The following is a 15,253-nucleotide window of genomic DNA, read 5'->3' as shown; positions in this document are numbered from 1 at the left end:
TGAAGCAACAATTTTTTACTGTTTTTTATGCAAATGGCATGCTGAGATCTATTTCAGCTGCAATAAAGAGAAACTAGGCTGATACTGAGTGAAGACAGGCAAGAGGGAGAGGTTAGAAATTGAACAGTAAATGGTAGATCACATCAGTCCTTTGTATTGGCATACCACAATCTGGCTCTAGAAACTGTGACTGCAACAACAGAACAGATTTCCATTCTACAGATTTTCAAACAGGGTGTTTAGTTTTTTTCTTTTTTTCCAAGTCCCATCAAGCTTGTATAAGTTTGTAAAAACATCTTAAAAAGAGCACTCCACAAATTCACCAACACTCTTCTGTAACACTGTCAGATTTTACGATGGACAGTTTAAAGGAGAGCATCAAAATTGATACAGCAGAAACTGCGATGTCATCTTTTCTTTATGTACACATTCGTCTTTCTTGTCAAAAAACGGGAACCTATATCACCAGCAATGCAACTCAGCTGTCCACGGTTTGGTCAGTGTGTTACGATAGTAGCAACTACAGTAGCACAGGGCCTCGAGCAGAGATGAGGTGTGGGCCACAGAGGTCTGCTAACAACAGTTCATTTTCAGACTTGTAGTCCTCAGCCCCAACCAACAGAGCTTCAATTCCAGACACTTGAGGCAGTTTATCAGATTTTGCACAGTGTCCCACTAAACCTTTGGAGTCTCACACAACAGCATTTTCAGCCACAGAGACAGCTGTTTCCAGTGGAAAAGTTCAGATTAAACCACTATGTAGAAACCACCCAGCATGAAATGACAACCACACAAAATTACAGCAACTAGCTAATAAATATAGATGAACATTTAGTATATTTACATAAGGAGACTGGAATTATGTTTATCTGGTGGCCAATACCTGTAAATATTAAACATTTTCCAATTTTTCAGAAAGATCCATGACGACAATGGCATTGTTGCAGAAATAGTTCTGAAAATGTAAAATCAGAGACTGGTGATTTAAAGCACAAAGTAAAAGAAACGCAGTTAATGTTGCAGCATTTAGTTCTGCCAGTTTCCCCTCTATTTGAACATTGTATCTACATCACACCTGATATTGTTGTTGTTTGTTCTAAAATCTGGTTTAGGGACCAATGAGGAGAATTCCTCAGTTGACTAGAGAAACAATGAATGCATTGGTAGGGACTCTTGCAAGGGAAATCAGTGCCTTTTAAAAACAGACAGGTAAAAGCTAAAATTGTCCCAAACTGCAGCATCATTCATTTAGTCTGTCCTCACCAACACTCTCATTTTTAGAAATTAGAAGGTTGGTTTTTGTATTGTGGAGCCCGGTGGCAGTTTGAATGAATTTGGGAAATTACAACATTCTTTAATATTGGTGGACACTTTGTCAAATTACTCCTCTTACATCTCTGGTGGCTATTTCTTTTGACTTTACCAGGTTGAATCTTGCCTACTGAGGGTGCATTTTTCTTCAGGTCCATCACTCTGTATCAACACAAGCACAAAGCGCTTTTGAAAATCACTCTAATCACAAAATTGCAATAAGTGCACATATACATTGGTTTCAAAAAGTATTCAGACCCCTTCACTTTTTTTGCTTTATTATGTTGAAGATTTCATTTGAAATGAATGAAATTGCCACTTTGCCCATACACTTAGTAACCCATAATGGGGAAAGTAAAAGCATGTTTTTAGAATTTTGTAGCAAGTTTATTGAAACTGAAAAACAAAGTATTTAGACCTTTAATTCAGTAATTGATTGAATAGCCATCTTCAGAGGCCCGTTCTTCATACGTGGCTTAACAGATGCTAGATCAAAAGAGTAATGCTAGATGTTTTGATTGTGGATCAGGATATTCAGTTTTGTCAGTTCTCCAAGCACGCCAGAGAGTTGGATTGCAAAACCTGGACTCATCCAGCTGGGATAATTGTGCGCTCTCGTGACTGTTGAAAACCCATATATATATATATTGACCATCAAAACTATGATCAGCTGGAATTCCCAAAAAGAATTGCTGCTGGAGGGCTGTGAAGAATTGAAAGAAATTCATAGGCAAGGCAATTCTGCAAAAACCGTGTGGAAGTATGGAAAGATGAATGGCAACAAGTGGCTGACAAACGTCTAACTATTCATTTCAGTCATTTCAATCACCACAGCTGCGTATCATATCTGCTGCACTGACATGACTGTAGACCTATAATTTATATTCCTCTGCATTCAACAGAGCAAGTACATGCACAACCAGAACCTGAGAAGAAGTGAAAGTAAAATAAAATAGAAATAAAATAGTAAAAAAACTGGTATTCTACAAATGGCTGTGTACTTTTAGCTACAAACATTATTTAAAGGCTAAAGGGTATCAGATAAATGTATTCAATTATTAAATTAATTTAACTTTACTTTGAAATTGACATGCTCGTGCTTTTATTTTCATGTGTGCAGTCCAATGCTCCTGTCACATTAGGAAAAACCTAAAAGGGGGTAGAAAATGTAAGTCTGCTGCTGATTTGCATACATAAAATGAATTCCTACACATTTATATTACCTGCCACAGCATAAAAAGCCTCCTTTGTGGACTGCACACAGAGGTGGACAGGGAAGAAGATGAAAAACAGGAAAAATGTTTAAGAGCCATGTACACTTTTCTTATTACACTGTCAACAGGACTTTTTCCCTAAATGTTTTGCATTAGTCTGAAGGTATAAAGGAAGCTACCACTTGCTAAGAAGCTCAGTGCAATGCACACTGACTGTGTATTAGTGATTCCTTTTCATTTTGCATTTGATATGAGATGCTGACAAACCACTCAAGTAGTTGATGCCCCCTCAACTAAATCTCTCTATAAGGAATGGGTCAGATGTGCCAAAGGCTCCTGCTGATCACACAGCACAGCTCTCTATTCTAAATGCTTGTCTTATTGTAATCGTCCCCATTTCAATGGGTCACTCACACAAAAACGGCACATACATAGTTGAATAGATTTCCTGGTCCAACATTGATTATATCAGAGAGGTTATTCTGTTTACAATGACTAAACCTGCTCCAGAGCAGGTTTGAGATTGCAGCTATTGCCAGGACAAGTAGTAGGAAATACTGTTATCCTAACTCGAAAAGACTTTGGAAGAACTGGCAGATCCAGGATCATGTCAAATCATCCAAGAACGTATTCAGCTAACCTATTAATCTGTGTCCGAAGAACTGGCCTCCAGTCTCTCCTGTTCTATAAGGTTTAGGTCTGGATTTTGGCTGGACCACTGGAGTTGTTTTGGTTTGCTTCAGGTCATTGTTGCTCTGAAAGGTGATCTATCACCCTAGTTTCAGGTCATATACACCCTGGGTTTTCCTAAGTCCTCTCTGTATTTGGCTGCATTTAACCTCAGTTCTGACCAATCACCCTGTAGCATGCTGCTGCCATCGCCAAGCTTCACCTTAGGTATGGTTAGGTGACAATCAGTGGTGTTTGCTAGACACAGTACTTGGAGTTTTGTGCAAAGGGTTGCATTTTTTTCTAATTGAACATGGCATTGGAACAAGTCTCTAACTGTCATATCCAAAACCCAGACTTAAACCCCAAAGAACATCTGTGGAGACACCTGACGATGGCAGTTTAGACGCTGCTCATCCATTCTGTCGGGGGTTGAGATTATCTGCAAGGAAGAATGGGATAAACTGCCCAAATCCAAGTGTGCAAAGCTTATAAGGACTTGCACAATAAGTCTTAAAGCTGTAATTGCTGCCAAAGTGGCTTCTTCAAAGAAAGGAATTAGATGTCTGAATACTTCTGTAAATGAGAGATTTCCATTTTGGATTTTTAATAGATTTGCAAAATACAATATAAAAAACATTTGGGTTTACTGAGTGTAGCTGGGTGGGCAAAAAGCTATTTTATCCATTTATTATACAACACAATAAACTGCAAAAAGTCAAAGGGTCTGAGTCGACTTTTATTCAGATGCATTATGTATTCTTACATATCAGAGAACACTGAAGGGCAATATGTGACTTCATCTGTATATATGCCTGTGCCTCATTTCGTCAGTGCTACTCTCAAAGGGCACCCTAAAAATTTATCATCAGTGCGAGTCATTGCAACTCCTCTTTAGCGGCCTGTTGATCACAGAGTCAAAGTGTTGAAAGGCTCCAATTTGATGTACAAAGAGCACTCTGATGCTCTTCAAGTTGAGTGGCATAATATGCCTTCATCACGGCACATATTTCTGCTCGCTGCGGCTGCTGTTGTTCCAACAGTGTGTGGTTCGGCATGGAAAATGAAAACAAGAGGAAAACAAGAAATTAACAAAGATGGTACATTTTAAATTCTCTTTATTTGACCAATATGGTTTTGAAGAGTTGCTCAACACAGTTACAGCAGATTCTTTCTGCTTTATGTATTTGCTGAGTATGTTTCTAGAATACATACCTGTGATTTGATGTGTTGCTTTGCATGTGAGATGGATAGAACTGGACTTGCAATAATATGTTTTAATTAGCTGGACTGAATTTATTTTTTCTCCAAAGTAGTGTTTTGTGTAGTGTTTTGTTTTTGCAATTTGCATGAAACAAGTAAGTAATTATAAATTATAAAGCATTTTGAGCAAGTGACTCTGGATGGCACAGCCTCTAAACAACTGAGGATAGTGAATGTTTCAGTGTGAAAGACTTAAAGCGGAAATGAATGAGACAACAGGGTGACTGCCCCATTGCACTTAGAAAGAGACACAGAAAACAGAGAGCCTTTCTCTGTTTTTCTCCAGAGAGGGACAAGAGGGCGGAAGGTGTGTTATTCTGTGTGAGAGAGACAGAATGAAGAGATGGGTAGTGAAGGGAGATAAGGTTCATTAGAGGCTGTGTGCAAGCACAAAGCATAATCTCCATTTTAACCTTACCTTTAGAGGAAGGCCACAGTTGCTGCTGTGATAAAGGACTAGTGCAGCCCTAAGCTATGCACAGAATACTGATTAATCCCTTACCATTGTTATCAGGAGATGTCCGCTAATGCTGTGATGGTGAGTCGCACTTAGCTGCGGTGGCTGAGGACATTTTTTTTTCTCTCTCTCTATCTATCCCTTTCACTTTCTCTTGTGCTTGTCCATTCTCTAGTCCTGCCTGTCTCTCTTCGCTCGGGGCCTTTGATGGCGTAAAGGGGCGTTAGTGTTTTGATAAGTATTGATATCAATCTTGTGAATCTGAATTTAATGACCTAGTGTGCCAGAGCTATGGGCATTTGTCATAGAATCCTAATATGCAGAATAAAGCTAAATAGGTTCTCTGAAATCTTATCGACTCATTCGGATAGCAGATTGCTTGCTTGTGCATTATAACCTATGATGACGACAAACCAATGTATCTGTGTTATCGATTTACTCTGCACCTTGCTTAAATACACAGGGGGTTAACACAGAAGGAGGCACCTTTTCATGTAGACAGCAAGAAACAGTGAAAGCAAGAAAGGAGAAGCAGCAGGGGATGTGAAAAGGGAAAGAACAAGAGAGGAAAACTGCAGACGAGAGCTCCTACAGAGGAAGAACGGTTGATCTCTTAACATCCTTTCCTCTTTCCCTCCACCAGCTCCTCATCCTCCTCCCTCCCTTCTTTCAGGCTGTCTCTCTTGATGAATTGGCCCATCAGTTTGAAATAATTAGGATGGGCTGTAGTCTTGTCTTACTGAATGCAGTATCACCGGGGAGCAGGGTCGAGCCTTTATTGCTCTGATGCCTCCGTACAGAATCGCGCAAAGACAAGCGGTTAAAGTCGAACAGCTGATGAGTTCACCTGCAACTTCATGGAAACAGTACACGTTACATCGTCTTATTTTCACCTGCCTCACCTTGATCAAACATAGCACCAGGACAATTATGGCACCAAATGTATAACTGCTGTCACTATGTAAATGATAGTATCCTAATGTGAGCCTGAAGGCATCATCACATAAGCATTTTCCTTTCTCTCTGCCTATATTTTCATTCATCGTTATGTAGAGAATCGCTCTTTATTCAGCAGATGCTCTTGTCCACCGGAGGCGACCACTCAATTCTGCAGATTGCTGATTAAGTCAATTTTCATACTTCTGCTCCTCAAGTGTGTGCTGTTTGTTTAACTCCAGCATGTTATGATAAATAATTAAGTTGGCCACATCGTGAGACTAGAGTGACTCATGGATGAGATGTTGAATCAGGGTGGAATCAAGACTAATTGATCCTGCTAAACTGCCGTCTACCTGATATTAACCAATCAGATCGTTTGTTTTAAACTAAATATACATGTTGCGATTTACTTCAGAAATCAGGCAACATTTTCTAAAACACTGGGATTAAGTTGGGGATTATGACCCAGAACAAAATGTTTTTTCTCCATCTGTGCCAGACCAGAGGATGCACAGATAGGCCTGCCCATTACTAACTATCTCCTCTTGAACGGGTTGTTATTGCCACCCTGGGACACCTCGACCTGCCTACTGTATCTGTCGTTTGCAGCCTCCCTCTCTGTCCTTTACACTGATGAGCTCTGAGTCCCAGTGGACCATTTCACCCTTCTAGATAATGGCTTTTTTGTTCGAACAGAATTTGACCTTCTGCTAATACCAGTGAGCAATACCAAAATATTACAGCCATCATCATCGCCGTCATCTTTCTGTGTTTTTATTTTTCTTGTGGCATGCATGTAAGGCTTTGGGAAGGTCCCCTTTGTTTCCAGTTTGAGGACTTTATCGTAGATGGTTTTTCCTCAAGCATCTCTGACAGACATCGTACCTCCTTGTCTCTGTGTCACTGTTCTGAAGAAAATTTGCAAAAATTCAGACAGACACGGGGGTCTGAAGTTCATTCCCCGCACAAATTAATTATTCAAACATGACCTTTCTTCCTCCTCCACTTTGTAAGTGGCACCTTCATGAATTTTGTCAGATGGACAGAATGGTTGGCACCTTCAAAAAACACAAGGTGGTAGAGGTGCCACATAGTCTGGCATTGGTACTTTACACTCCTCCATTATTGAGATGAATGGGATTCTTAGAGCGAAGGACAAATGCAAAGCAGCAGGAGCCCACTGTGTGTGAATTATTGGTTTTGTGTTATTGAGCCTTTTTGACCATAACAATGGCAGTGAGTGAGCGGTGGACGCATAAAAAACAAAAGTGAGTGTGAATAGTGCATTATGTTTGTGTGAAGTGTGTGTGTGTGTGTGTGTGTGTCTGTGTCAGTGCACGGGTGTTTGCTGAGCTTTTATGTTTGTTGCATGGTACCTTGTCCAATTCAGGCTTTACATACAGCTCATAATCTGAGCCTGAGTGGTTCAGCTAACTGGAGTGGACATGGCAGGAAGGCTGCATATAAAAAAAATAAAATAAGAGTGATCACTACATTTATGGCTGTTGTGCATTTAATGTGCTGTGTGTGCTCTGGGCATTCACAGGACATAACACAAGTCTTGTTCCTCAGTTCAACTAATCTTTTTTTTTTAAAAGAACACTCAAGCACACACATGTACACTCTGCAAATAAAATTATACTCCATGTCTCTTTTTTTTTTTCAAACAAAACACAGGGTCCATGACTCTTATGATCTTATCTGACACAAGAGGAAAGATTCTGCTGCGGAAATTTAGGAGATGTGTCATAAATTCTAATTATAAGAAACGTGTTTTGTTATCAATGTCTTTTTCTCTCCACAGCCGTGATGTATTTTACATGACGGCCACGGTGAAGCTGACTTCATCCTGGAGATGGAACTAAAGAGAAGAATTCCATCTATACAGAAGGCAAACCTATTTTCAATTACACAAAAACCTCCCAGCGTGTGTGTAAGCGCTCACGTGTGTATGCCTGTGTGTGTTTGTGCTCTTGTAAAAGAAAGGGATTGCTCTAAAATACCATCCAATCTTCTGAACAAATGTACAAAAAAAAAAAAAAAGAAACCAAAACGCTACATTCCAAGTTTGGAAACACGAAATGTTTAGTGTAAGAAAAAATTGCTCAGTGTTTTACCCCTCACGATAAGGCAACATATCCTGTCCTTATTTTTAAAACTAGAGAAAAATATAATAGGAAACAAAATTGTGCTGTTCTAGGCTCTAAAAATTGGCATTTTCTAATGATGAACAAATCAAAGATATTATACAATATTATGTAGTGTTATGATCCAAAGGACTAAATATACCTAGTTAATCCTCATTCTCTAATTCCTGAAATTAAAAATACTAGTTTTCCTTTCAAATTAGGTCAAGAAAACAGCTCATAATCCAAAACACACAATGTTTAACACATACCTTTCAATGTCATTTAAAACCTCTCTGCAGTCAGCATCCCCTTGCATCGATTAACTCTGTCCAGAGGTTTCCTATTGAAACTTGAATGACTTTACAACATGTGTGCTCTGCCACTGGGGAACTCACTTGTGTACCTCATCTCAAGGTTAGTAAACACAAATCAAAGGTCTGTTTGGTGATGGATCCTCAGGGTAGAGTCGGGGAGCACAAACGATGCCTTTGGGGTGAGATTGGACTTTGATCTCATGGTGTTAAGTCAGGAGGGATCATTGGATAATGGCGTGAGACAACAGCACTTCAGGAGTGATGGACAGGTATGTGTCTGTTTAATTTATTATTATTATTATATGTGTGATTGTACATTCAGAATATGGGAGGTTAATCTTGATTTTTGCTGTATAATAAACAGTGCACTTTGATGTTAATACACTAGGGGGTTCATGTATTTGCCAGCACTGAAATTTTTTTTGTTTCACCAGTCACGTTTTGTTTGGAAATGTACAAAGAAACCACGTTGTTTTGTTTTTTGGGGTTTTTTTCAGTGTAGTGCTTCATTTTTGTACTGCTCACATGTTGGATGGGGGTCATGCAAAGAGGCTACAAGCTAGCAACTCTGAGGCTGTGGCTACTTTGACGATGGCACTAGATTAATTGAAGCATTACTGACTCTATAAACGAATAATGAGAGCTGCATCAATATTTGTATCAACTTGTATGGCAAAGCAGCCATAGTTGTTGAGACATTTCACTTAAAGCTACAAATGTGGTGTGTGGAAAGGAAAACATTGGGGAATGACTAAAATCTTTAGGTTTTATCATCTGGGACAAATGAATATCTATACTCATTTTTATGAAACCCCATCTAATGGTTATTGAAATATTTCAGTCTGGGCTGTGGTGGAGCAACGGACAGACCAATAAACACATTGTCATCCCTAGAGTCATGCCACTAGCATTGCAAAACCTAATGGAGACAATACCACTTTTATTTGAAATTTGCTATTGCACATTTGTAAGGATATAAATGTAATTTCCAGGAGACTGAGCTGGCCTGGAGTGTACTCTAATTGCTCCATTGTGCACATTTTCATACACGGTTTCCGAATTGAGGCTGTATACAAAGTCAGGAGACAGACTAAGTGAAGTAATAATAGAAGAATAAAGGAAAACAATGAGTATGGATGAAGCTATAATGCTGTGTTTTAAATTCATAATTTGCACTGAGGATGTCAAGAATCTCATTGTGTAAATGCAAACAGACGTTGTGAGAGTTATGGAAGGAGACGAGAGTTTCAGGAGCATGTGGCTCAGAAGTCTGTCCCTTTAAGTCCTGTGAGATGTCATACTGGGACCAGTTCCAGTTGAAACTTCAAATCCATCTTTTCTCTTTGGTTTCTAATTAGCGGTTAACAGATGATGCATCCCGGAGACAGAAGGCAAGAGAGCATGTCGTGGTGTACGGCAAAGCCTCTGGTGACTGATATCAACCAACCCTAATACCACCCAGTCCTTGTGATTTTGAGATTTTTCAGGTGAGTGATTTCCCTTTTCCTTTGCACGCCTCAGATCGGGGTTGGGCTGATCTCAGTTAAACTCTTAATAAGCCCCATTTCACGGCATGCAGCCAAGAGATTAGATCTGACAGGGCAGGCGTGGACTAGTACTGAAACTACAGATCTGCAGGCTAAGCTGTGGATTGGAAATGTTCCAAAGCTTGGTGCAGCTTGTTGGATGGCAAGCTCCTCGCTGACTGATGATACCAGGAGTATGGCTGTGAGAAATACCATAGTTCCTATTGACTAACCCAAGTGCTGCATTGCACTTTAATCCAACCTTTCCTCCCAAGAGACACAGTTAAAGGTGCAAGTTCTATAGAAAATGGTGCCGGTTTGAACTTTATCACAAGATGTTGGTGAAGTTTTCAACCACTGACCTATCCCACTTTCCACGCTCATCATACAAGGTGTGAACCGTTGGTTTGAGCAGAAGCAGCATATGAATCATATTCCATATGAAGCTTAAGAGACGTTCTCACAGCCCAGTGCACAGGCAGGTGAGCTCAGATTGCCATATGGCTTAGAGGGAGCTTATTAGTCTTTGAGCTGAAAACACATTATACACAGTGGACCAAGGGGCACTGAAGGATGATTTCCATTATGAAAGCCTTTAATTCCACTGGTATGAGTAGGAGTAGTAAATGGAAATGTGGAAAAATGCCTTAAGAGTGGAGCTGCACACTGGCTGCTTCACTTGTGTCAGGGCAGATGATATCTTCAAGGCCCATCTACTCCTGTCTGGCATTGAAGGAGAAATGTCACGTCTCTGGTTTGTTCCCTGCACACCGTTCGGTAAGCCTAAGTAATTACATCGTTGATGATTCAAATGACTGACCATCTGACCAGCTGACCTTTCTCCTGTTGTTGCTCTCTCTCTCTCCTTTCACTTTGAAGACGTTATCCTCAGGTTATTTGTTTCAAAGAGGTAAGAGAAGGTTAATGAAGAAACGCAAGTCCTGCAAATGAATATATCTTAAAAAGCCCGGGCTGGATAAAAAAGAATGACATGATGGCTCAATATTTTCTCCTGTACTTTTCGCTGAGTCCACTCATTAACAACACCAGAAAGCTGATTGATTTGATTCAAAATACATCTCGTTAAAGAGGACACAAAAGTTACCCAAGTTCAACAAGGTGTAATTAAGTTTCCTTTTGTAGCATATCTCAAAGAAAACAAGCAAGTTAATGTTTACACACACAATGACTATTCTGTTCTTTCTGCACATCCATAAAAACAGATAAATACTGAGTATTTTTACACCATCCACGCAGACAATTGATTGTTTACTCTGTGGCAGAGCAGCTTTGCAACCCTTCTTTCCATCAGCCTGCACCTGTAATTTATTTACATATTTTATGGCATTTATTATTGTTGTGCTCTTCAACAGAATGAATCATTGCCATTTTCCTTACTGTCAACTCTTCATGTAAATCATATATTGAAAATATCAATCTTTTGTATGTGTAGAACAGAACCTGCATCACCCATTAACAATGTGTGCGTACTACCACCCTGAGGTTGGAGGCTGTAACTGCAGTCAGAGTGAACCGTTACATCTGTAATAACTGTGGATGGATGATAGATACAGAGAGATACATAGATAGATAAATACATAGAATGCTCTTATGGACTCAACAGTGTCATTAGGATGGAAAAAATTGAAACCTTGGTTAAAATGTTTTGGCAGTATGCTATTTTTACCTTATTAAAATAACCCATCCATCCATCATCTATACCCACTTATTCCAGGGTCAAGGGGATCTGCTGGAGCCTATCCCAGCTCTCTCTGGGTGAAAGGCAGGGGTACACCCTGAACAGGTCACCAGTCCATCACAGGGCCACATAGAGACAAACAACCTCACACACTCACACTCACTCAATTTAGAGTCAACCTGACATAGATGTTTTTGGACTGTGGGAGGAAACCAGAGTACCTGGAGAAAACCCACACAAGCACAGGGAGAACATGCAAACTCCACACAGAAAGGCCGGGTTGCGAACCACAACCTTCTTGCTGTGAGGCAACAGTGCTAACCACTCATCCACCGTGCTGCTGTATTAAAATAACCAAAAAAAGAAAAAAAAGATTCAACCAGCATATTTTAGCATTTTGGTTAAATCTCTAGTAATATATATACTGAAACATTACACACTGATCTCTCATAGGTGGGTCTGGCAGCTGACAGAATGTCCTGTGTGTTTTATCATATGAAAGCTTAATATATACATGCATTTAATAACTAATTACGAATTTCATTAATATTTGATAGTTTGACTATTCATAGCTCCATAAATATAGAACTGTACTGTAGGTCTTGGTCGAACGCTGTAAGACACTTGACAGTTGTGATCAGAGGTAAATGTCAGGTCAGCACAGAGAAAAGGCAAAATGTTATTACCCTGAGGAATAAGAAAAAATATCTCATTGAAAAATGACCAATATTAACATTAAAATGTGACATTCTAATATCACCTTTACAACAAATCTACAGTATCTCATCTGGTTTTGGTGCAAATTACAACCTGTTCCCCTCAAACATTGTTGACTTTTCCTACAAGTCACTATAACATTAGCAATACAAGTGTTTCAGTAAGCCTTCCCAGTGAGTCTTGAACACGTTCAATGATAAATTTATATGATTTCATTTTATGTTGTTCAATCACATAATATTAGACTAAATACACTGCCTGAGAGTTAGCCATTATTGAAAGGCTGCTCTAAACCTTTGGACTAACAGTGCACATGCATGAATGGAGTGTAACCAAGGGCATAGTTCTGCAAACATGACTTGAGGATTATATTGTTTGCACTCCCCGTGCAGGGAGGCACATCTTAGAGAATGTGTATTACTTGTTTGTGTAACCTGTAGATATGAAGAGCTCTCAGAAGCTGCATCAAATTAGATTCCTCCATCTCTTGATATGTGAGCTCATTTAAGCTCCTCAGCTTTGCATTCCTAAGAAATACTTCATCACAACACGACACACCAGGCATGATCCTCAAACAGCCTTGTCTTTTCTCCTGAAGTGATGCAAGATTCACCCAGACGCTCATAAACAGTGAGTGAGATGCTCAGCACTGCAAAGAGCAAAAGCAAACATTATGCTCACGGCATAGGAATGAATGGAAAAGACAAAAGGGATAAAAGAAGGAGATTTTTAAGTAGGCCCCCAGGCCAAATGATAACAAAAACCTGGTTGTACTATACAGATAAATATTAGGTTATTAGGGAAAACTCCTCTTTTTTCCCTTTATATCTCGTTTTATAATGTACAGAGTTATAACGTAATATACAGAGATGAAATTATTTCAGTTCTCCTGAGTTTGTATGTTGTGGCTGCTTATCTTTCACAAACAACAGAGGAGGTGAAATGAGACCTGAGAGAGTTCCTCTAAAGAGATAATTAGCTCTCTCCTCTTCCTCATGAGTGTCTCACCCAGTGTCACCGTTGTTGCTTAGTAACCAACTAGGGCAAAAGCCCTGCATGACCCTTTTTTACAGCTAGACATAGTGGTGGCAAATCATCATCATCATCATCCACATCATCATCATCATCATTTAATCTTGCTGCTTTTCAAGAGTATTGATGAATAGAAGGAAACAAGCGAGGCTAGTTATGAGACATTTATGCAGGCCTTTTTGTGTGCAGCCTTTTTTAGGCTAGATCTCACTGTGGGTGCATGAATCCTATATTTCCCATCTAACAGCGGGGTGCAAACAGAAAGGCTGGGTGATGCAAAAAAGATGAGACTGACATGTTAACTCTGAGAAAAGCAGCAGGAGGCACAAACTGACAAAACACATGAGTTGCTTACTATAGCAACCTCCTACATGGAGCTCTTCATGCAGAATAAAGCTACATGTCTGGTTGGGAAACAGTTTAATGGGATTTACAGTTGGGTGTTTTATATATGCAGTTATTAAAATTCAAGTGTCCAGTCATCTGTAGACTACCTGTTTATTTTTAGTGCACAGAATCTCCAAACCTAATATATGTTTTGGCAGAAAAGTGTTTTAATCAACATGAATAGCATAATGATTGTATAGGTTTATGTTCAAATGCTATAGGGTAAGCCTACTGTTACAAAAACTTGTGTTACAAATACAGATTAAATATATTTATTTATATTTATTGCAGCTTCTTCCTTTCAAAAGCATACATAAGATTTGAGCAGATGCAGTATTCACATACTGACAGGTGTGGATGTAGTCTGCAATATGTTCATCTGTAATAGTTCTAAATATTAGGTTTCGTTTTTATAATAGCTATAATTATAAGGCGTAACTGGTGATGCCAGCTTCCCAAAAATATTGAAGATGAAGCAGAAATTAGCAGATGGAAGTTAAATCTGCTGCAATAGAGCTCCTTGTTTGATATTAAGGGGTTTTGTACATGATCCCTTGCAAATGATGTAATTAAGTGAACTAAAAGAGCTCACTGCAGAAGGCGGTGTTGATGCACCTGAAGCTATCTTCCAAACACCAGAAAACAGTGAAGCATTTTTATAAATGTTGGCAGGGGAGTAAAGGACTGTACTGATTATATTCACTTACAGTATAACATGGGAGCTGTCCTAGTTTTGTATTCATCAAACCTCAATCTCATGTCATTGATTTATTTACGTAATCAACATTCAATGGATGTTAATCTGCCAGATTAGCCCAAAGGCACATTTTCCTCTGTAGTCTCTGGGCAGGTTGATGTTTTTAATTTAATTGAAATGTAGAGAATTAACTTTACATAACTAATATGTAAACACAGTAGAGATGATTGTAATGTCAATGCACTGTGTGGAAGAGAATCTGAATGTGGCCTAATTATAGTTGAACATTTGCTCTATTTAAAGTGTCCTGACAGACAGAGTCAGAAAAATAAATTAAGGAAGCATAAACAAGGAAGGTCTGTCTGTCTGTCTGTCTGTCTGTCTGTCTATTACTTGAATTAATATTAGTACGTAATTTATGGAAAAGGGCTCTACTTTTAAAGGATCAAAGGATTTTCCTCTGACTGCTACCAAAGAACAAAAGTAAAAAGTATAACAAATTTATAATGTATCTTCTTCTTTTCCTTTCGGCTGCTCCCTTCAGGGGTCGCCACAGCGAATCATCTGCCTCCATTTAACCCTATCCTCTGTATCCTCCTCACCCACACCAACTATCCTCATGTCCTCCTTCACTACATCCAAGAACCTCCTCTTTGGTCTTCCTCTAGGCCTCCTTCCTGGCAGCTCTAACCTCAGCGTCCTTTTACCAATGTATTCACTGTCCCTCCTCTGAACATGTCCAAACCATCTCAATCTGGCTTCCCTGGCTTTTTCTCCAAAACATCTAACATGAGCTGTCCCTCTGATGTCCTCATTCCTGATCCTATCCATCCTCGTCACTCCCAGAGAGAACATCAACATCTTCAGCTCTGCTACCTCCAGCTCTGCCTCCTGTCTTT

The sequence above is a fragment of the Mastacembelus armatus genome, chromosome 24, assembly GCF_900324485.2.
Source record: "Mastacembelus armatus chromosome 24, fMasArm1.2, whole genome shotgun sequence".
In the NCBI taxonomy this organism is placed as follows: Eukaryota; Metazoa; Chordata; class Actinopteri; order Synbranchiformes; family Mastacembelidae; genus Mastacembelus; species Mastacembelus armatus.
The sequence above is the reverse complement of the archived record's forward strand: the minus strand, read 5'-3'. Positions refer to the sequence as shown.